The sequence below is a fragment of the Nycticebus coucang genome, chromosome 5 (assembly GCF_027406575.1).
Source record: "Nycticebus coucang isolate mNycCou1 chromosome 5, mNycCou1.pri, whole genome shotgun sequence".
Taxonomy (NCBI): domain Eukaryota; kingdom Metazoa; phylum Chordata; class Mammalia; order Primates; family Lorisidae; genus Nycticebus; species Nycticebus coucang.
Genome location: NC_069784.1, coordinates 105,439,770 through 105,461,410, shown reverse-complemented (window position 1 = coordinate 105,461,410; position 21,641 = coordinate 105,439,770). Strand labels below are relative to the sequence as shown.

The window sequence follows — 21,641 nt, the reverse complement described above, 5'->3', positions numbered from 1 at the left end:
AGAGATAAAAACAAATTTCTAAATACAAGTCTGTTTTGAACTTTTCTTTTTTTTTCTTTTTTTTTTAATTATTAAATCTTAGCTGTGTACATTAATGCGATCATGGGGCACCATACACTGGTTTTATAAACCGTTTGACACATTTTCATCACACTGGTTAACATAGCCTCCCTGACACTTTCTTAGTTATTTTGTTAAGACATTTACATTCTACATTTACTAAGTTTCACATATACCCATGTAAGATGCACCGCAGGTGTAATCCCACCAATTATCCTACCTCTGCCCACCTCTCCTCTCCCTCCCCTCCCTTTCCTCCTTCCCCCTATTCTTAGGTAATAACTGGGTTATAGCTTTCATGTGAAAGCCATACATTAGTTTCATAGTAGGGCTGAGTACATTGGATAATTTTTCTTCCATTCTTGAGATACTTTACTAAGAAGAATATGTTCGAGCTCCATCCATGTAAACATGAAAGAGGTAAAGTCTCCATCTTTCTTTAAGGCTGCATAATATTCCATGATGTACATATAGCACAATTTACTAATCCATTTGTGGATTGATGGGCACTTGGGCTTTTTCCATGAATTAGCAATTATGAATTGGGCTGCAATTAACATTCTGGTGCAAATATTTTTGTTATAACGTGATTTTTGGTCTTCTGGGTATATACCTAGTAGAAGAATTATAGGATTGAATGGCAGCTCCATTTTTAGATCTCTAAGTGTTCTCCAAACATCTTTCCAAAAGCCATGTACTAATGTGCATTCCTACCAGCAGTGTAGAAGTGTTCCCTTTTTTCCACATCCACACCAACATCTCTGGTCTTGGGATTTTGTGATATGGGCTAATCTTACTGGAGTTAGATGATATCTCAAAGTAGTTTTGATTTGCATTTCTCTGATGATTAAGGATGATGAGCATTTTTTCATATGTCTGTAGGCCGTGCACCTGTCTTCTTCAGAGAAGTTTCTCTTCAAGTCCCTTGCCCAGCCTGTGATGAGATCACTTGTTCTTTTCTTGCTTATACGTTTGAGTTCTCTGTGGATTCTGGTTATTAAACCTTTGTTGGAGACATAACCTGCAAATATCTTCTCCCATTCTGAGGGCTGTTTGCTTGCTTTACTTACTCTGTTCTTGGCTATGCAGAAGCTTTTTAGTTTGATCAGGTCCCAGTAGTGTATTTTTGAAGCTGCTTCAATTGCCCAAGAGGGTCCTCCTCATAAAATACTCACCCAGACCGATTTCTTCAAGGGTTTTCCCTGCACTCTCTTCTAGTGTTTTTATAGTTTATGTCTTAAGTTTAAATCTTTAATCCAGTGAGAGTCTTAGTTAATGGTGAAAGGTGTGGGTCCAGTTTCAGTCTTCAACAGGTTGCCAGCCAGTTCACCCAGCACCATTTGTTAAATAGGGAATCATTTCTCCACTGAATGTTTTTAATTGGCTTGTCAAAGATCAAATAACGGTAAGTAGCTGGATTCATCTCTTGGTTCTCTATTTCATTCCAGAACATCTACTTCTCTGTTTTTGTGCCAGTACCATGCTGTTTTGATCACTATCGATTGATAGTATAGTCTAAGATCTGGTAGCGTGACTCCTCCTGCTTTGTTTTTATTTCTCAGTAATATCTTGGATATTCGAGGTTTTTTTCTGATTCCATATAAAATGAAATATTATTTTTTTCAAGATCTTTAAAGTATGACAGTGGAGCTTTAATAGGGATTGCATTAAAATTGTATATTGCTTTGGGTAGTACAGACATTTTAACAATGTTGATTCTTCCCAGCCATGAGAATGGTATGTTTTTCCATTTGTTAACATTTTCAGCTATTTCTTTTCTTAGAGTTTCATAGTTCTCCTTATAGAGATCTTTCATGTCCTTTGTTAGATAAACTCCCAAATATTTCATCTTCTTTGGCACTACTGTGAATGGAATAGAGTCCTTAACTGTTTTTTCAGCTTGACTATTGTTGGTATATATAAAGGCTACTGATTTATGAATGTTGATTTTGTAACCTGAGATGCTACTGTATTCCTTAATCACTTCTAAGAGTTTTGTAGTAGAATCCCTGGTGTTTTCCAGATATACAATCATATCATCTGTGAAGAGCGAAAGTGACCTCTTCTGACCTTATATAAATACCCTTGATCACCTTTTCTTCCCTAATTGCGGTGGCTAGAACTTCCATTACAATGTTAAAGAGCAGTGGAGACAATGGGCAGCCTTGTCTGGTTCCTGATCTGAGTGGAAATGATTTCAATTTAACTCCATTCAATATGATATTGGCTGTGGGATTGCTATAGATGGCCTCTATCAGTTTAAGCAATGTCCCTTCTATACCAATTTGCTTAAGTGTTCTGATCATGAAGGGATGCTGGATATTATCAAAAGCTTTTTCTACATCAATTGAGAGAATCATATGGTCTTTGGTTTTTAATTTGTTTATGTGCTGAATTATACTTATAGATTTACGTATATTGAACCAGCCTTGAGACCCTAGGATAAAACCGACTTGGTCATGATGTATAATTTGTTTGATGTGTTGCTGGATTCTGTTAGGATCTTATTAAATATTTTTGCATCTATATTCATTAGTGATATTGGTCTAAAACTTTCTTTTCTTGTTGGGTCTTTTCCTGGTTTGGGGATCAGAGTCATGTTTGCTTCATAGAACGTGTTGAGTAGTCTTCCTTCTTTTTCTACATTTTGGAACAGGTTGAGTAATATAAGTACTAATTCCTCTTTAAAGGTTTCATAGAATTCTAATCTAAAGCCATCTGGTCCCGGGATTTTCTTTTTAGAGAGATTTTGTATGCTTGATGCTATTTCCGAACTTGATATGGGCCTGTTCAACATTTCCACTTGATTCTGGCTAAGTCTTGGAAGGTGACTTGCTTCCAAGTATTGGTCAATTTCCTTCAGATTTTCATATTTCTGAGAATAAAGTGTCTTGTAAGATTCATTGAGGAATTTTTGAATTTCTGAGGAGTCTGTTGTTATTTCATCTTTGTCATTTCTGATTGATGAGATTAGAGATTTTACTCTTTTTTTCCTGGTTAGGTTAGCCAAAGGTTTATCTATTTTATTGACCTTTTCAAAAAACCAACTTTTTGATGCATTGATCTTTGTATAATTCTTTTCTTTTCAATTTCATTTAATTCTGCTCTGATTTTGGTTATTTCTTTTCTTCTACTGGGTTTGGGGTTGGAATGTTCTTCCTTTTCCAGTTGCTTGAGATGTCTCATTAAGTTAACTTCCTCTCTTTCCGTTCTCTTGAGGAAGGCTTGCAGTGCTATAAATTTCCCTCTTTGCAGTATCCCAGAGGTTCTGATAATTCATGTCTTCATTGTCATTTTGTTCCAAAAAATTGGCAATTTCCTTCTTAATCTCATCTCTGACCCAGCTATCATTCAGCATAAGGTTATTTAACTTCCATGTTTTTGTATGAGTATGCAGATTCCTGTTGTTACTGAGTTCAACTTTTATTCCATGGTGGTCTGAGAAGATGCAAGGAATAATTTCTATTCCTTTAAATTTACTGAGGTTAGACTTGTGACCTAAGATGTGATCAATTTTGGAGTATGTTCCGCGGGCTGATGAGAAGTATGTGTATTCAGTTTTGTTGGGATGAAATGTTCTGTAGATGTCTGCTAAATCCAAATGTTGGATGGTTAGGTTTAAATCTAAAATTTCTTTCCTCATCTTCTTATGGGAGGATCGATCCAACACTGCCAAAGGAGTGTTGAAATCTCCGACTATTATGGAGCTGGAGGAAATCAAGTTGCTCATGTCTGTTAGTTTCTTTTTTTTTTTTTTTTTAATTTTTATTTTATTATTTTTTTTTTTTTGTAGAGACAGAGTCTCACTGTACTGCCCTCGGGTAGAGTGCCGTGGCATCAAACGGCTCACAGCAACCTCTAACTCTTGGGCTTACGCGATTCTCTTGCCTCAGCCTCCCGAGCAGCTGGGACTACAGGCACCCGCCACAATGCCCGGCTATTTTTTGGTTGCAGTTTGGCCGGGGCTGGGTTTGAACCCGCAACCCTCGGTATATGGGGCTGGCACCCTGCTCACTGAGCCACAGGCGCCGCCCCGATCTGTTAGTTTCTCTTATAAATAGAGGTGCATTCTGGTTGGGTGTATAGTTATTAATAATTGAAAATCTCATCATATTGAGTATTACCCTTAACAAATATGAAGTGACCATTCTTATCCTCCTTACTTTTGTTGGTTTAAAGCCTACTGTATCTGCAAATAGAATCGCAACAACTGCTTTTTTCTGATTACCATTTGCCTGAAATATGGATGACCATCCATTCACCCTGAGTCTACATTCATTTTTTAAAGTAAGATGTGACTCATTTTTTTTTTTTTTTTAGAGACAGAGTTTCACTTTATCACCCTTGGTAGACTGCGATGGCATCACAGCTCACAGCAACCTCCAACTCCTGGGTTTAGGCGATTCTCTTGCCTCAGCCTCCCAAGTAGCTAGGACTACAGTTGCCTGCCACAACACCCGGCTATTTTTTTGTTGCAATTTGGGTGGCTGCGCTTAAACCCACCACCCTCGGTATATGGGGCCGGCACCCTACTCACTGAGTCACAGGCACCGCCCAAGATGTGACTCTCGTATAAAGCAAATATCTGGCCTAAGTTTTTGTATCCAGTCACCTAACCTGTGCCTCTTTAAAGAACCATTTAAGCCATTCACATTAATGGAGAATATTGATAAGTCTGGTAAAATTTTGGGTATCGAGTTTTTTGAAAGTCCAATGGACATTTTTAATCCTTTCGCCACTGTGGAAGTTGGAGTTTGATCAAAATTTCTGAGTGAGTTTACTTTTGTGGTAGAGGATTGTGTTGGTCATTATAGAGGATAGGTCTAAGAATATCCTGAAGAGCTGGTTTGGTTATGGCAAATTTCTTCAACATATGAATGTCATTAAAGTATTTAATTTGTCCATCGTAATTGAAACTCAGTTTAGCTGGATACAGGATCCAGGGTTGAAAATTATTTTGCTTTAGGAGATTAAAAGTCGATGACCACCCTCCTCTGGCTTGAAAAGTTGCAGCAGAGAGATCTGCAGTCATTCTAATATTCCTCCCTTTGTAGGTAATGGATTTCTTACATCTGGCTGCTTTCAGAATTTTCTCCTTCATATTAACTTTAGTGAAGTTAATTATGATATGCCTGGGGGATGTCTTATTGGGATTGAGTCGTGCTGAAGTTTTAAAACTGTCTGCTATCTGAATTTCAGAATCTCTTGGCATGTCTGGAGAATTCTCTTTCATAATTTCATGGAGAACAGCCTCTGTGCCTTGTGAGGCCAATTCATCACTTTCAGGGATTCCAATGAGGCGGATATTAGCCTTCTTTGAATTATCCCAGAGCTCTCTGAGAGAATGATCCATTTTTGCTCTCCATTTCTCTTCCTCTTTGAGAGTTTAGGAGTGTTCAAAGGCTTTGTCTTCAATGTCAGAAATCCTTTCTTCTGCTTGCTCCACTCTGTTAATGAGGGATTCTACTGTATGTTTCAGATCTTTGAGGGGTTCAAATTCTTGCTTCAGTGCATCAAAATCTTTGGTGGTTTTGTCTTTAAATTCGTTACGTGCTTGAGACAACTTTTGAATTTCTCCTCAAATTTCTAATTCTGACTTTTGAATTGCTCCTTAAATTTCTAATTCCAAATTTTCCTCCATTCTATTAATCTTGTTTGCAGTTCAAATTCTGAATTTGATTTCTGACATTTCAGCCAGCTGTTTATGAATGAGATCTTCAGTTACATCTGCCATATCTTTCCTTGGGGGGTGGGGGGTTTGATCTATTCTGGTTATTCATGTTACCAGAGATTTTCCGCTGATTCTGCCCCATTATTGTTTTACACCATTTTATTTTTCCCCGGGAGCTTTGTCAAGGACCCGTACAGTGCTATGGCCTGAGAAACTGGGGACCTGTTTGGTGTGGTGGGACTAAGTGGTTCTGTCTTGTTTTCAGCTGGTCTCTGTTCAACCCTAGTGAAACAGTTACTCTGGGTTGAAGTCTCAGCTGTGGAGAAATACCAGCAATTAAGTCACCCCACCCCCCATAGGCAAGAATTGGAAAAGGAAAATCAAACCTTCCTACAACCACACACCCAGGGCACCACCTGAATAGTCCTCGGGCGATTGGCTCAGTTCAAAAGGTTCAAATCAATTGTCTCAGTCAGCACCTGTCTCAGGTGGAAGAGTTTAAAAGGTCTCTGGCAACTGGATCGCAGAGGTCTGGTGACTACTCAGATATGGCTTGCTCCGGTGCTCTGTGGAGTCAGGCGGACCCACCCAGTGAATAGATCAGTCTAGTAAGGTTGATGCCTCCTTCCCAAACTTGCACCTCTGTCACACCCAGTCACTGATAGCCCCACAGGGCTGTGACCCAGTTGCCTCTAGTGAACAGATATTCCAGGGGGTTGCACCTGCCTGAATCACAAGGAAATCTATTTCTGCTCAGCCAGGACACTGCACTCTGCCTCTATCAAGCAGGGGGAGGTGAGGCCTGACAACCTTGGGTGCTTGATGGAGGCTGGGAGCTGTTCACTCAATTCCAGCCCCACCCCTGATTTCTGTTACTGACAGAACAGAACAGAACAACTTTGCAGGAATTTGTTTCTGTCCCTGCTAAAATCCCCTGCAGAAGAGAAGCTGTTTGGAGTTCCCAGAGCCTGCACTTCAGGACCTGTCTTTGCTCCTGCAGGTTTGTATTCAGTTAGTTGTCTGTTCTAGCCTCGTGTCTTCCTTTGTCTATACGCTGATGATCCCCTGAGGGCCAGGTGTGTCTTAGGCTCAGTAAAGCAGTCCACTGGGTCAGCCCTGCCCTGGGAACTTCCCAGCTCTGAGCGTGCATTTCTAGTCCCTGCGTTCCACCCAGGCCGGTACTGCCTCAGGCAAACCCTTTACTCATGGGGCCTGTGTTTCCATCCCAGATCTGTTCCACTGTGGTTGCCACCTGAGAAAATGCCTGGCCTCCTCTGATTGCCCAGGGAGACAGGGGGTGTGGCTTCACAATATCCGGGAGTGAGCCCTATTGTTGCCAAAACATCTGCTGCTTTGTGCCTCGGGGCACTGCCACTCCAGTATGGTTCCCTCTCAGCCGACCATCCTCTCCTCACTCCCGTGCCACAGAATCAGCACTGACCAGCTGCAGTCTAGGCCCTGTCCACACCCCTCGAAAATCACCCAAGAATCCAGACTCCTGGGGGACAGGCCTCCAGACCTCAGAGTGAGAATGGAGGGGAGTGCTAGGAAATCAGAATTGCAAGTAGAGAATATATACAGTTCTATACAGTTTTATGCCTGGCAGGAGAACACCATGGCACCCTAGTAGGGGAGGTAGGTCCAGTTTTTAGAGGGTCTCTCCTGTGGAGTGTAGTGGGAGGAACTTTGAACTCTGCTCATTTGTTTGTGGACCACTCTGAGCCGGTCTCATGGGGGAGGGGGACTCCTGTCCGCTTGGTGATGGATTTTGTACCTTTTGTTTGTATCCCTGGGGTCTTAGCTTGCCTCAGTGGGGTTGATATGCGTTCTTAAACCTTGTCTCTTGGTGCAGCTCTAATCTACCAGGTTACCTGCTAAATTTCTGTCCTTTTACTCTCCTTCTGGATGGGAGCCTCTGTGGAAAGCTGGCTTCAGTCAGCCATCTTGTCTCCGCCCCTGTTTTGAACTTTTCATGTTGAATAGTCTTCAGGGGAATTTCTAGATAGCCATTAAATTACTAATTTCAATATGGTGACACTAGAGAGGTAGTGACCCTGGGTTAGATCACAAGCTTTAAAGAACCAGGCTTTCCACAAGCATCATAAGCTGTGAGAGAGAAACGAATGTGTCTTCTCATTCAATTTGGTTATTGGTCTGTTTTGCAAGATTATAATTAAACACATGAACTCCAGAGCCAGACTGCCTGGGGTCAAATCCTCATCTCTTTAAAAAAAAAAAAAAAAATTACTAATTTCATTCTAAAAAAGTATGAAACGGGCACTGAAGTGTAAGGTACTTCAGAGAAAGTCATTAATGACAAAATAAGACATAACATTCCATATATTTTTTATTCTGTAAAAGCAGTTATTAAAAAAAAAATTGGCTGAGTTAATTTGGTGATTTTTTTAAATTGGTTTTAAAACTCAAATTTATAAGCCTATTAAGAAAAGAAGACAAATTGCTTCTAATAGGCACTATGTAAAGAAATTTGGTGAACATAAACTAGACTAAATAAATTAATTGCAAATTATTGGGGAAAAGAAATAGCTCACTTAGGAAGGATAAGCTGCATATTATTAGCTAAGACAATCCTTGAATGTCTTTGTTATGTATATTAACTATTATACAACCAACTACTTAGACAGGTCAGCCTGGATTTGTTCCTGCTCAGCATACTATTAAAAGTTGTCATAAACTTCAAGAAATTACAACAATGATGTGTTAGTGACACCCTGAAAATATGTTTAAAACATTTGACTCTCTGCCAAAATTTTTTATCATCTCTTACGCCAAAGAATTGTGCATGGAGTTTCAGAAATAAAAACAGCCTTTGTTTAATGCTCACCTGGCCTGTTACACAATTACTCTATACATAGTACGTAATCAGAATCCAGAGTAAGGTAACAACTTGCTGCCACCAACTCATTCAGAGAAAAGGGTCACCTTCAGGTCTCACAGTGCTGCCTGGCCATGTTCAACTCCTAGCCACTCGTACCCAACAGGCTCTAAATCAGAACATAGAGCAAAAAATCATCCATCTATTATTCAATGTCAACTTTTCTGACTGTCTGTGGTATCCTTGGATTTATTTTCTGGACTGTCCAAACCTCTAAATATCTGCTAGACTCATTCATTCTTCCACACATTCATTTATACGTTCATAAAAATACACTGAATACTGAGCCTGGCAGGATCTGAGGACAGTATATGAAGGATACAAGATGAGGAAAATGAGCAATGTTTCACACTGTGGATTTTATACTTTATTTTGAGAACTAGGCATTATGCAAAGAGTCTCTTAAACATACATAATACTAAACTTCCCAAGTATCATAAGGGGAAAATATATAAAATGATGAAGATACCTAATGAGAATGAAAGAGAATTTTCCTCCTTGTTCTGTTGCATTCTCTTTTGTAACTCCTCTTAGTATTATTTACTTTTCTGCTCAGAAATTTTTCATTCCTTGCCCATTACAGAAACTTTATTTCTCAAACATCTTCTTGGTTCCAAGTGCTGTCAGCTCTGACCATTTAACTACCATGGAGTCATGTTATAAGAGGAACTATCTTCCATAATGTTCACAAGTAACAGGAACATTGCACAGATATATCTAAGTATTTTTAAATATTTATGTATGCCTTTTAATTATGTGTATACTTTCAGCTTGTGCAAGTTTTGGAATAATGATACCAAAAGCTTACTGTCTATTTTATAAATGTATTGAGCACAAACTTTGGGTCATTGAATAGACTTAAAGGGAACTTTGGGGGCCTATTCTAAATGGTGAAGATCTAACAGAGTTGCACAAAAGTTGTGAAGAAAACGAAAGTTTAGTTAAAACTACTTAGCCCAAGTGCCCATCTACCCACGAATGGATTAATAAATTGTGGTAGGGCAGCGCCTGTGGCTCAAAGAGTAGGGCGCCGGTCTCATATGCCAGAGGTGGTGAGTTCAAACCCAGCCCTGGCCAAAAACCAAAAAAAAAAAATAAATAAATAAATAAATAAATTGTGGTATATGTACACCATGGAATATAATGCAGCCTTAAAGAAAGATGGAGACTTTACCTCTTTCATGTTTACATGGATGGAGCTGGAACATATTCTTCTTAGCAAAGTATCTCAAGAATGGAAGAAAAAGTATCCAATGTACTCAGCCCTACTACGAAACTAATTTATAGCTTATATGAAAGCTATAACCCAATTACAGCCTAAGAATATGGGGAAAGAGGAAAGGGAGGGGAGGGGCAGGGAGGGGATGGGTAAAGTGGGGGTGAATGGTGGGACCACACCTACAGGGCATCTTACAAGGGTACATGTGAAACTTACTAAATGTAGAATATAAATGTCTTAACACAACAACTAAGAAAATGCCAGGAAGGCTATGTTAACCAGTGTGATGAAAATGTGTCAAATTGTATATAAAACCGTTGTATGGTGCCCAATGATTGCATTAATGTACACAGCTATGATTTAATTTAAAAAAACTACTTTCTGTGAGGATTTGTGGCTGAAGCTATGTAGGAGAGAAAAAGAAGAATAGTTTTTAAAAATCTCGAAGTTATCTTGGGAGATAATAATAAAGTTATCTTATAAAAGATATTCAGTTACTATGCACTAAAAGAGGCCCAGCACTTATACTACCACAATTCTATGCCAAAGTAGGTTCAATCATACCAAGATGATGTTTAAAGCCTCAGAAACTATAAAACCAGTGTCCCCTGTTTAAAACTTGAGCCTGAATGGTTTCACATACAGAGCAAATTCTATATAAATACTAATTTGAGAACTGTCCATTCCACACATTCAGAATTGGTGTTACATAAACTTGTCAACCCACAGTCAGGTGAAAGAGGGGGTGGATATCCTCTGGGGAACCCATCTTATCATTCTGCCCCACATTGCTTTTTTTTTTAAAGTAAGGGAGCTGACACAGTCAAGGGCAAAATAAGGAGAGCTGCAGATTTTATAGATCCTCTCAGCTTAGGATTTTACTGCTTAGGGACAGACGCACCCCTGGCTTTAAGATTTTCCCCTTTCCCTAGAACAAACTCCCCCTTCCTGGACACCAGGGGATGGTTTTACTAATGAGGACAAAGATCAAAACAAGTTCTAATTCAGAACACAAAGAATTTTCCCAGAAAATCGTATTATTTCCAGGTAATAAGAGCTTCTCCTAATTTTCTGAACTGTTCAGACCCACGAGGAGGAGCAAAAAAAGAACAAGTGAGTAGCCATTAGCCAAAAAGAAGTGAGGGCAGGCATCCACTCTCAAGCCCCAGGTTCATGGTGCTCTCACCAGGCTTGCCTCTGCCTCACCCATCTGGCCCACTTGACACTATGCCAGTCGGAGTCTTTCAAATCAAACCGCCTACTTAGTTCCTCCCCAGGATTTTGATCTAGACCAAGAGTAGCTTCTATACCCCAGGCAAGAGGCTAGGTCAGCTCTTTAGCCAGGATGGAGTGTCCTGATGAGTCCAGTGGACCCTCAATGACTCATGCTGGTTCCTACCCATTAGAAGCTGTCAAAGCCATGGACATGGTAGCAAGCTCTCGCTTTGAAAACCATAAATACACAGGATCAATGCTTTCTGCAGAGCCTAACACTGAGCAGGCAGCTCCACTTTATTTTCAGTTGGATCAGCTCAAAACTTTCTTGAAAAGAGCTCCAAATATATATTTTGTACCTGCTCTGCTTTCTGCCAAGGTTATTCAGCAGCATCTTACTATACCACATTGTTTTTACTTTTTTTTTTTGCCAATTGCTGGTGAAGGTTTTCTACCTCAACCCCCTAGAAATGCTGTTTATTTGGATAATCCCTACAAGTGTTAATTACCAACATAACATCCTGTCTAACAAAGTTGTTCTGCAATAGCATCATTTCTTTGCCAAGAGAGTTTTGAGACTGTTGCCTTGATCACCACTTGTTGGTTAATATTAATTGGGGTTCAGAGATGACAGTAATAAAAAAAAAGTGGCATATTTAGCAGATACAGCTTACTAAACCATACACCATCCAGCCTGAAAATAGTATATCATCCAGCCTGAAGTGTTACTTCCCTGAATGAGTGGCTATTTGCAAAGCCGATTTACGGTGTGGCAAATAAGAAAACGAGATGATATATCACAGCAGAGATGCTGAAAGAATTGCCATGCAGGCTCTGTTCTCCACCACTGCCTACCATAAATTCTCACAAGATAAAGTATATACCAGAGTAAGCAGTGAACCATTTTTTTTTTATATTCCTTCCATTCTGCCAGAGCTCTGAAATTAAAATAAGAGAGAGTGAACAGCAGCCACTATTTTGAAAATCAGAGTAGACAGCACCAGATGAACAGCAGATCTGTGACCGGTTCTCATTCTGTCTGAGTGTATGTGACCTTGGGCAAGATTGAATCTCCATATTCTCACCTTCTTGCTATGTGTTTTATTTTTTAAGGTACAACAAATATCTTCTCTGTTAATGTGAGGATAACATGAAAAGACACATAATTGTCATGGATCACTAAAAATAATACAGACACGTGTGATTAAATTATATAATTTAGCATATGATAAATAAAAATACATATGAAATAATATCATAAGTGAAATATAGCCATTGCCTATATCTGGGTACTAGATATGCATAGAGCAAATTTGATACTATTTTGTTCTTGATATTATGAGTTCCTCAAAATACATGAGAATTAGACAATTTGGGGTAGGAATGAGAATTCTTTATCATTTTCATTTACTTTCAAGAAGGGAAATAATTTTAAATTATGTTTTCAACTTGCAGTATTGAGAGGGATTTAAAAACTAATAACTTGAAAATAAGCCTGAAAGCAGACTTATACAACACAATGAAAACGCATAGTAATCTGACAGAATAGTAAGTTATCACTCAGATGTCCCTGTGGTGAGCTTGATGGAACAAACAAAGGATATTATCCTAACTCAAAACTTGCAAATTGGTGGTAACACAGAAGCTATTAATACTAAAGGTGTTGATGAATTTGATGCTTATTTATATTTTATTACCATAGAGCTATAAATAATCCGGAATATTGTGTAAGATTTTGTTTTTTTAAAAATCCCTAGACAATCACAATATGATATACTCAGTCTTATGGTAACATTTTAAGCAAATCTCTAAAAAATTTTTCAGAATTTTTGCAACTAAAAAAAATCCTGAATAGAACAATACTGTAAAAAGTATAATCAATTAACTTAAAAATAACTTTAGGCTTTCTTCAAGGTCAAGAAGCTTGGCATGTAAAAAGCATATTTTAGGAATAAACTATTTTTGAAAGCCTAAAATACAATCATTTGACAAATAATAAATGATAGGTATCAGGCATATAATAGTTAAAAAGATAGACCAAGATTTTATACCAGCCCCAAACAAACATATTAAACAGTTCATTACAAGCATTGAATTAATAATTGTAAGAGTGCAAAGTGATAAAACCAAGGGTTGAAGTACCTATAGGATCACTACAAAGAAAATGAAGTTTTAACTGGATGAAGAAATTTCACAAGAGGGGCTATGAATCACTGAAGATTCCTTTTTTTAAAATTTCAAAATATTAACCAGGTACAAGTGTTTGAGATGAGAATTATTCCACTGGGGGAAAACAACTATCTGTATCAGTGAGTAAATGAAACTGGCCAGTGGACACAGAGGCCTTTTCAATTCAGGCTTCATTGAGGGTCTCTTTTCAGCCAGACTTGTCAGAGTCAGAAGCACAGTGAAAGAGAACCAGTTGCCATCAATCCCAGATTTATGCTAGCATGAATTCCTAAAATGTAGTGGTTACAAACCAGAGCACAGAAATCGGCTCCAGGCTGAGCCCTGTAAGTAGAGTCAGTATTCCTTAGTTCAGCACAGTTTTCTGAAATTGATCAATTCAATACAATTATAACCTTTAACACAGAAACAGGGTTTTTCTTAATAGCAAGTTAAACACAATGTTTATATTCTAATTAACATATAGAAGGTGAAATAAAAATGCAGCAAATTTTAAAGATATAAGAAGATATTTCAAAGAAACTACTTTCCCAGACACCATTCAAAGATATGCATATAAACGCAATTTCTCGTGAGGACACAATTTACTTTGCTCTGACTTTAGAGAAACTGAAATCAAAAGTTTGAGGAAGCACTTTGCAGTTTATATCCTACTTTTGAAAGAGGTGACTATTTTGGCCTTAAACAAGTTACTTAATCTTTTTGAGTCTCACTACCCTCATTTATAAAATAGAGCTAAAAAGCCTCCTTCGTAGAATTGTGAGATTCCAACTGTGAAGAGTGACTCCTTGCCTGACAGAGTAGGAACCAAAGTTTCATAGACCCTTTTCCTCCGACCCACTCCTTCCCCCTTCACTAAAACCAAATAAGACAAAAGAAAAGAGAAAGAACTCACGTTTCTAACAAAGCCAGAGTCCAAATAGGAGATGGCTTCCAGGCACAAGGAAAAATTAGTAAAACCAAATTCACCTGTTAGCTATAAAGTGGAGACGTTGGGGCCTGGGCAGAGAATCTCTACCTCTAGTTCAGTGATAAATACAAAGTGGGTGCTTCATAAAAATTGAATTTGTTTTAATGTAATGAAAAGAATGACTAAACTAAATAAATGAATGAGTGACTGATGTCCATCTGAAAAGTTCCTTGTACCTCTACACGAGTACTTTTTTTCACTGCTCTTGCCTTTTAGATTGGTGGTTTTCAATACTGGCTTCATAATAAAATGGCATGACTTTCACATTAATCTGAATTTTTTTAATTAAAAAAAATAAAATTGCATTGGTAACTTTTAAAATTCCTATTCCTATTGAATTTGTGGGGTCATCAGTCATTTTTAATGTTCCCCAGGTGACTTCAACATGCTGGCAAGGCTGGTCACAGGTTTATCTCTTCTGGTCTCTGTCCCACCTCATATACGTTTACTTGATGACAAACATCACCATTCTGTTTTGGTGCCTTTCAGGTAAAAATTAGTTAATTATTCTATTTTGTCTTACTTTACTAACAGATGAGAATTAAATAATGCATGCAGCCCTTGCTGTATTTGATTCCATTTGGTAACTAAGCCCAACAGGAATCATTTGTAACGGCAGAAATTCTGGATAGATTTGAAATGAATTACAATTCTCACTGAGCAGTAGTATAACTTGAAAGGGTAAAGCACCCTCTCTCGCTCTACGTCTGTCTAACTAACTCAGAAACCCAGCCTCCGTGTTTTTTAGTTTGTTTGTTTTTATCGTTGTTGTTTATTTGTTTTTTTACAATGAATAGGATTTTTGGTAAGTACAAATGCGGGGGCAGCAGAGTGGAATCCCTCATGAGCGCAGGGCCCTCCACTTATTGGGGGGGACCACGATGGGTGAAGTATTTGACCCCACAGCCATCTGGAATAGGATGCTGCCACCATGTCTTCAAATTCCTCTGAGTTAAACTTGGTAAAGCCCCACTTGTTTGAGATGTGAATCTTCAAGGGAACTTGAACTTGGCCCTGCATGGGGCCTCAATCCCACACTCCTTGTTCTGCAGTTTAGTGTGGATGGACGTCATGAATTGGCCAATGTGAACCCTGACCACAGTGCCCTGGTGCTTTCCAGAGGCACCACCTATACCTGTCTGGAGCCTGGCTTGGGGACAGCACAAGGTCTGACTCATGAATATATATGGGAAAGGACTGTCTCCAAGGTCCCTTAGAGCAACCCATACAAGAAACAGGCTGCATACACTACCAACAGGAGGCTGCTGTTTGCAGCCATTGCACCAGCCCTTCCTCTTATACCAACTGAATCAGAATCTCAGAAGTTGAGACAAGGCATAAGAATTTTTTTTTAATCTGGGGATAACTTCAGTAAGATAGGAATTGTTCATGTTGCCATACACAGGACGCTGCTGCCATAAACGTCAAAGGCATGGCTCCAGTGGTCAGCAGAGAAGGCAAAGCGGAGTAATGAGACCCTCGTTTATATATAATCCTGCTGCTTCTTCTTGAAATGTGTAGCTCTCAAACCATCACTACTAGGCCTACGGCATGGTAAGGTCAGCTGTGCCCTCTTTGGTCTGTAAACACTTTTTAATCCCCAATTTAATCCAAATTAATTTTTATGTAATTGCACATTTTTGGAACATAATACTCTGATAGAGTGAGGCTGTCCATTTGGGGGCTTTTCCTGCATTTATAATTAAGCCTATTAGTAATTAAATATCAATCTTTCCTTTAAAAAAGCATAAGCCCAGCAGAATCCTAATTTACATAATACATAAATGTGGTCATATATTTGACATCTTGTTTTTTCTTTTGTACTCTGTTATCACTTGTTTTTCTCTGTTTTTGAGTCCCCTTCTCACTTCCCCACTTTACAAAATTTATTGCATCTTTCCTTCCGAAGAAAATCGTGTTAAATATGTAGTAACATATTTAACTTCCCTCCTGGGCGTGGCAGGCAGCCTGGAGCTGGGACAGCCCCCGAGCGGCTGCTCCTCGGCCTGCTGGGCACTCTGGTGGCCGCCACGGGTGGGGATTTTGACTTGTCCCAGTCCATTCTGACCCACCAAAACCCCAGGTCTGGGGACAATTTAAACCCTGAAGATCCTTTTGTGGTGGTGGAGGAAACGATGACCAAGCACCGCCTAACCCAGCCAAGCCCAAGCCAAATTCAAAGGCAGCCCACCTGGTTCCACTGGTGGCTTCTCAGATCTCGGGCTTGCTGACGGAATGTCAGGTGGAAAAGGTGGAGGAAGCCCCGGGAACAAGGAGGATCAGGCCGACTCCCCTGGAGTGATCTTTGGAATTGTGGGCGCCACAGTGATGGCTGTGGCTGGAGCTATTAACAGAGTCAGTGCTTACCAGAAAAGCTGTGCTTGAAATAAAACACGGGACAGGGCAGAGGAGTAGGCCTTGTACTTGGGTGTAAAACGCATGCTTGTCCCGTGCCACAAAGTGGGCACTTGTACTCACCTCGGCCAAGGGCCTTGAGGGTTTCCCGTATGATGTGAAAAGGTGACCATTATCGAGTCCCAGTTTTGCAAACATCCCCACCCCTGTACCAGACCCAGAACTCCAGGCAGTTCACAAATTACCTGTACCTTGAACACGTGTGAAACTTACATGGTAGCTTTGACCTTTGTATTATTATTATCATTGTTATTATTAAATATAAGGTAAAACTTCTATCAGTTTCCTCAATAGCTCTTTCATTTTTTGTGAGGATTTTTTTTATGTTAGGTCAATAAAAAGAATTTAAAAACCAAAAAATGAAAAACAAAAACAAAAGAAAAATTAAAATGTAACTATTTGACCATATTTTCAGCCTACACATGCATAAAATATATAGGTTTTTCATTATTTGCTACATAAAAATACAATCTTCTCTGTACTTTCTTGCTTCTTTTCCTTTTTACTCAAGATTATCTCATGGAAATTCTGCAAAGTACCTTGATAAAACTCGAATTCATTTTAAATAGCTACAAAAATTATATACAACTATTATATTTCAGTCACTAAAATATTTTCCCCCTCTTTCTTGCTATGATGAGCAGTAATAAAGTATTACTTGCACATCTTTATACACTTACACATTACCTACTGGAGCTTTTAATTCTGTGACCTAAATACCTGGTGGAATTTGTGGGTCAAAAAGTATATGAGGTTTGTTTGCTTGTTTGTTAATTGTAACACCCATTGCTAGATTTCCTGTCCTAAAGAAAACAATTTTTAGATCTACCAGCAACATGTGGAAATACTGTTTTTTCTATACCACCACAAACAGCAGGAAGATGCAGGCCCTTATTTTGCCTTGGCCAATCTAATCAGGTGCCCAGTAATCCCTCATTTTCGATTTAGTTTGTATTTCCCTGGTAAATTTGATCATCATTTGGCCCTTTGGATTTGTTGTCCTCTGAACTGCCTGTTCTTGTCATCTTGTCATTTGGAACGTATAGCCTCAATGATTTTTTTTTTTTTTTTTTTTTTTGCAGTTTTTGGCTGGGACTGGGTTTGAACCCGCCACTTCTGGAATATAGGGCCAGTGCCCTACTCCTTTGAGCCACAGGCGCCACCCCAGCCTCAATGATTTTTAAGGAATTTTTAGTATATAGCCAAGTGGGGAAGAAAAAATTTAAGCAGCAATTTTGATACATGGCCTATTTTATATTTTAAAATTTCTGTTTTTTTACTTTGAAGTTTGATTAAAAATTCCTAATAAATTTTTTAAATATTGGCTCGGTGCCCATAGCACAGTGGTTACGGCACCAGACACATACACCAAGGGTGGCGGGTTTGAACCCGACCTGGGCCAGCTAAACAACAATGACAACTGCAACAAAAAATAGCTGGGTGTTGTGGTGGGCACTCGTAGTCACAGCTCTTTGGGAGGCTGAGGCAAGGGAATCACCTAAGCCCAAGAGTTTGAGGTTGCTGTGAGCTATAACGCCATGGTACTCTACCGAGGGCAACATAGTAAGACTGTCTCAAAAAAAAAGAAAATTAAATACCATTTTCATCATTATTGTTATAACCATGTTTTTATTCTCTTTAAGTTTGTTTTTTTATTAAATTTTCTATTAAATTCTTGTGACAAACTTCCTGACAATTAATCACCATTCATTTCTAAAATAAAATCTTTATCATTGTGTTAATTTTTTGATGAATTAAAAGGTTATTTTTAAAATATTTAACTTATATTTTTACCTATATGTTAAAATGTAAGGTTGATCTATATTTTCTCTACATAAGGGATATAAAATGTCATATTTGCTATCATATACATGTATATCTGTGCATTGTATATGTCTCTGTGTATATAATATTGTTTGAAAGTATTTTTCTTATATTTTTCCCCTAGTGGACTTATACAGGATTAAAAGTGGTATCCTAAAGTTTCATTATGAGTTTGTAATTAGCACATCTCCTTCCTCAATATTAATTTTGTTATTATACAATGTCCTTCTTCATCCTGATTAGAGCTGTTATCTTTGCATTTGAGCTTCTCGGATATTTACAGCACCACTCTTGCTTTATTTTGTTTGCATTTACTACGGTATCTCTGCTCATCTCTTTGTTATGATGTGTTTCCTATAAAGGCGGTATATAGCTGTGCTTTTTTTTTTTATTTCAATTTGATGGTCCCCTTGCAAAATGAGACTTCAGTCAATTAACACTTAGTGTAATGACAGATAAAACTTCAGTGCTGCTATAGCACTTAGTTTAAAACAAGAATTTGTTCCAACATAATTGACATATTAGGGGAAAATCTGAGCATAAAACAAATTTTGTGTCTCCTTATAAATCCTTTCATCTCAAGAAACACTAGGTAAAGGCAGAAAACTGCGTGGCCAGATGAAACCACGTGGTACTTAATACACAAAATGCACACACACTCACACCTGACCCATCAGTCCACTGCGTGCGTCCACCTACACGGTTCCATTCTTCTATGCTTTGGAATTTATGAACTTTCCCAATGAAAATAAAAACACTTTCAATCAACATCTCAAACATACCTAAGCATCTGAATTCAAAAAACTGCAAGCAGGGAATGTAAATGTAAAGCTCTAAGTATTGGTTAGAATCTTGAACTGAAGTGTTTTGAAAGAATGAAACAAGAGAACATGTGGTATCTCCAGAGCAACAAACATAAAGGAATCCACATTGTGGATCACTAGAGACAACCCTGCAAAAATAAATGTCTATGTCTGGAACAACTTCAAGTGCTGCGAAGTCAGTAAGAACTAAAGACATACAAGTAATTGAAATACTGTTGAGCATGTGAATACAAGATCAAATAGTGCCAAGGTCAGAAACAACCTTTCTCACAATCCTTGATTTACCTTCAAGGAGAAAACACTGTATGTATACAAAGACTGTGCCAAATTTTTGATTGCACCTAATCCTGCAAAATTGGCTCCTTGCTGTTGGTTTGGTGGTTTCAAACACCACTATGAATCCCAAAACCTTCTTGTTAGAAAAGCTATGAATGCAAATGAGAAAACCACAGAGGATTTCCGGCAATGATATGGAAGTTATTGAAGGAGAAATCTATGCATTAAATCAAATTTTAAATATTTATGAAACAGGTGTTTATGATAAACACGTGCCTACAAGGCCCTGCCTCTCAAAGGAAAAACAAAAAAACATGTCCTGGGATTTAAGTCCATAAAGATTACAAATTTTTTTTTTTTTTGTAGAGACAGAGTCTCACTTTATGGCCCTCGGTAGAGGGCCGTGGCCTCACACAGCTCACAGCAACCTCCAACTCCTGGAGCTTAAGCGATTCTCTTGCCTCAGCCTCCCGAGTAGCTGGGACTACAGGCGCCCACCACAACGCCCAGCTATGTTTTGGTTGCAGTTTGGCCAGGGCCGGGTTTGAACCCGCCACCCTCGGTATATGGGGCCGGCACATTACCGACTGAGCCACAGGCGCTGCCCGAGATTACAAATTTTGATAACCCTCCTTCCACCACCTCCTAATAACACACAAACTATACTCATTCCACCAACTCTTAATCTCATAAGCAAACTGCAGACTTTTCCAAGGTAAATTGTCATATGTATTGCTTTATTGATATATTATTTTTAACTGGTTAACTTATATAAAAATATCTGGCTTCTATCTGTTTTAATATGCCGCTGACTAGATTTTGGAATGTTGTATTTCTGACTCCATTTCTCCCATACACTCTGCCATTTTTTAATTTCTTGATTTTGCAGAAGGCAGCCATTTTTTAGGAATGGACATACTGAGTCATGGTAAAAGTGGTTGCATTTTACGTTGCCTTTCTTACTTTTTCCTTCACCTTATTTTTTTCTGGTTAAATTGTTATAATTCATTTCATTTTTTTACTCATGTTAATTGGTATGTTCTATATTTTTCTACTTTTTAATGGTTATAATAATGATATTCAGACTATTTTCTTTCTTAACTCTCTGCTACTATTCAAAAGTCAGAAGATAGCTCTTTCCCCAACCAAGATGCTCCAGATTTTTGCTGTTTCCTGCTTTTCCTACCCACAACCATACCCAAACATATACACACGTGTACCCATACAAACTAAACACACCAAGGAGTTATACTCTGTTTCCCCTTCATTTGCATGCTCCAGATAAAACTGTTTAAATACTTCCACTTTTTCCCTCTCTAATCCACTCTTAACTCTTTGGTTTTGCTCTAATAATTTTTAGTATTTTTGGTTGTAGGATAATATTTCATCCCAATATATCCCTTTAGTTTCAAGACCACATATTTAACAATTGTGTAACCAGTGTGGTATTATTACCCATATAGATATGGCCATGTGGTTATTTATAATCATCTTCTATTGCAGGCTGTCTCTTCTATTTTCCTTATAGTTTAAATACATAGTTTTCTTGATTATTTTCTTCCAATGCAGGACAAAGTCCATGGTCTCACAATCGTAAATATCTTTTTTCAGTCTGACAAATAAATATCTTTATTAGTGATTGGGAACAGATTTCTGGCACGTGGTCTTTTTTACTTTCAAGACATTATTCCATGTTCTTCTTTCCTTTTACAGATGAGACGTTCATTGACAGATTCTTTTTCTTTTGTAATATTTTGTTTTCTTTTTCTCGGGCTGGGTGCTTATAAAGATCTCTCTTTGAACATTTTATCATGAAATTCTGAGGGGTATGCATTTTCACATCAATTATACTTGAATGTCATTAAGTTTTCTCGGGTCCATATCTCAAGCAGTTCTCTATTAGTTTAATAATTTCCTCTCTACTATCCATTGTTTTTTGTTTTTTTTTTCCTTCTCCTTCTGGAATTCTACTTATTCACATATTCTTTGAAATGTCTTATAATTTTCATAAATGTGCAGATTGAGATGTTTCTTTTATTTGATCTTCCAAACCAATAATTGTCAGTTCATTAAGATATGCTTAA

At 38.3% G+C, this 21,641-nt stretch overlaps 1 pseudogene; it reads right to left on the bottom strand.

Annotated features, from left to right (window-relative positions):
• Positions 1–15,413: 15,413 nt before the first annotated feature.
• On the bottom strand, positions 15,414–15,529 carry LOC128587015 (uncharacterized; annotated as a pseudogene).
• Between the last annotated feature and the right edge of the window lie 6,112 nt (positions 15,530–21,641).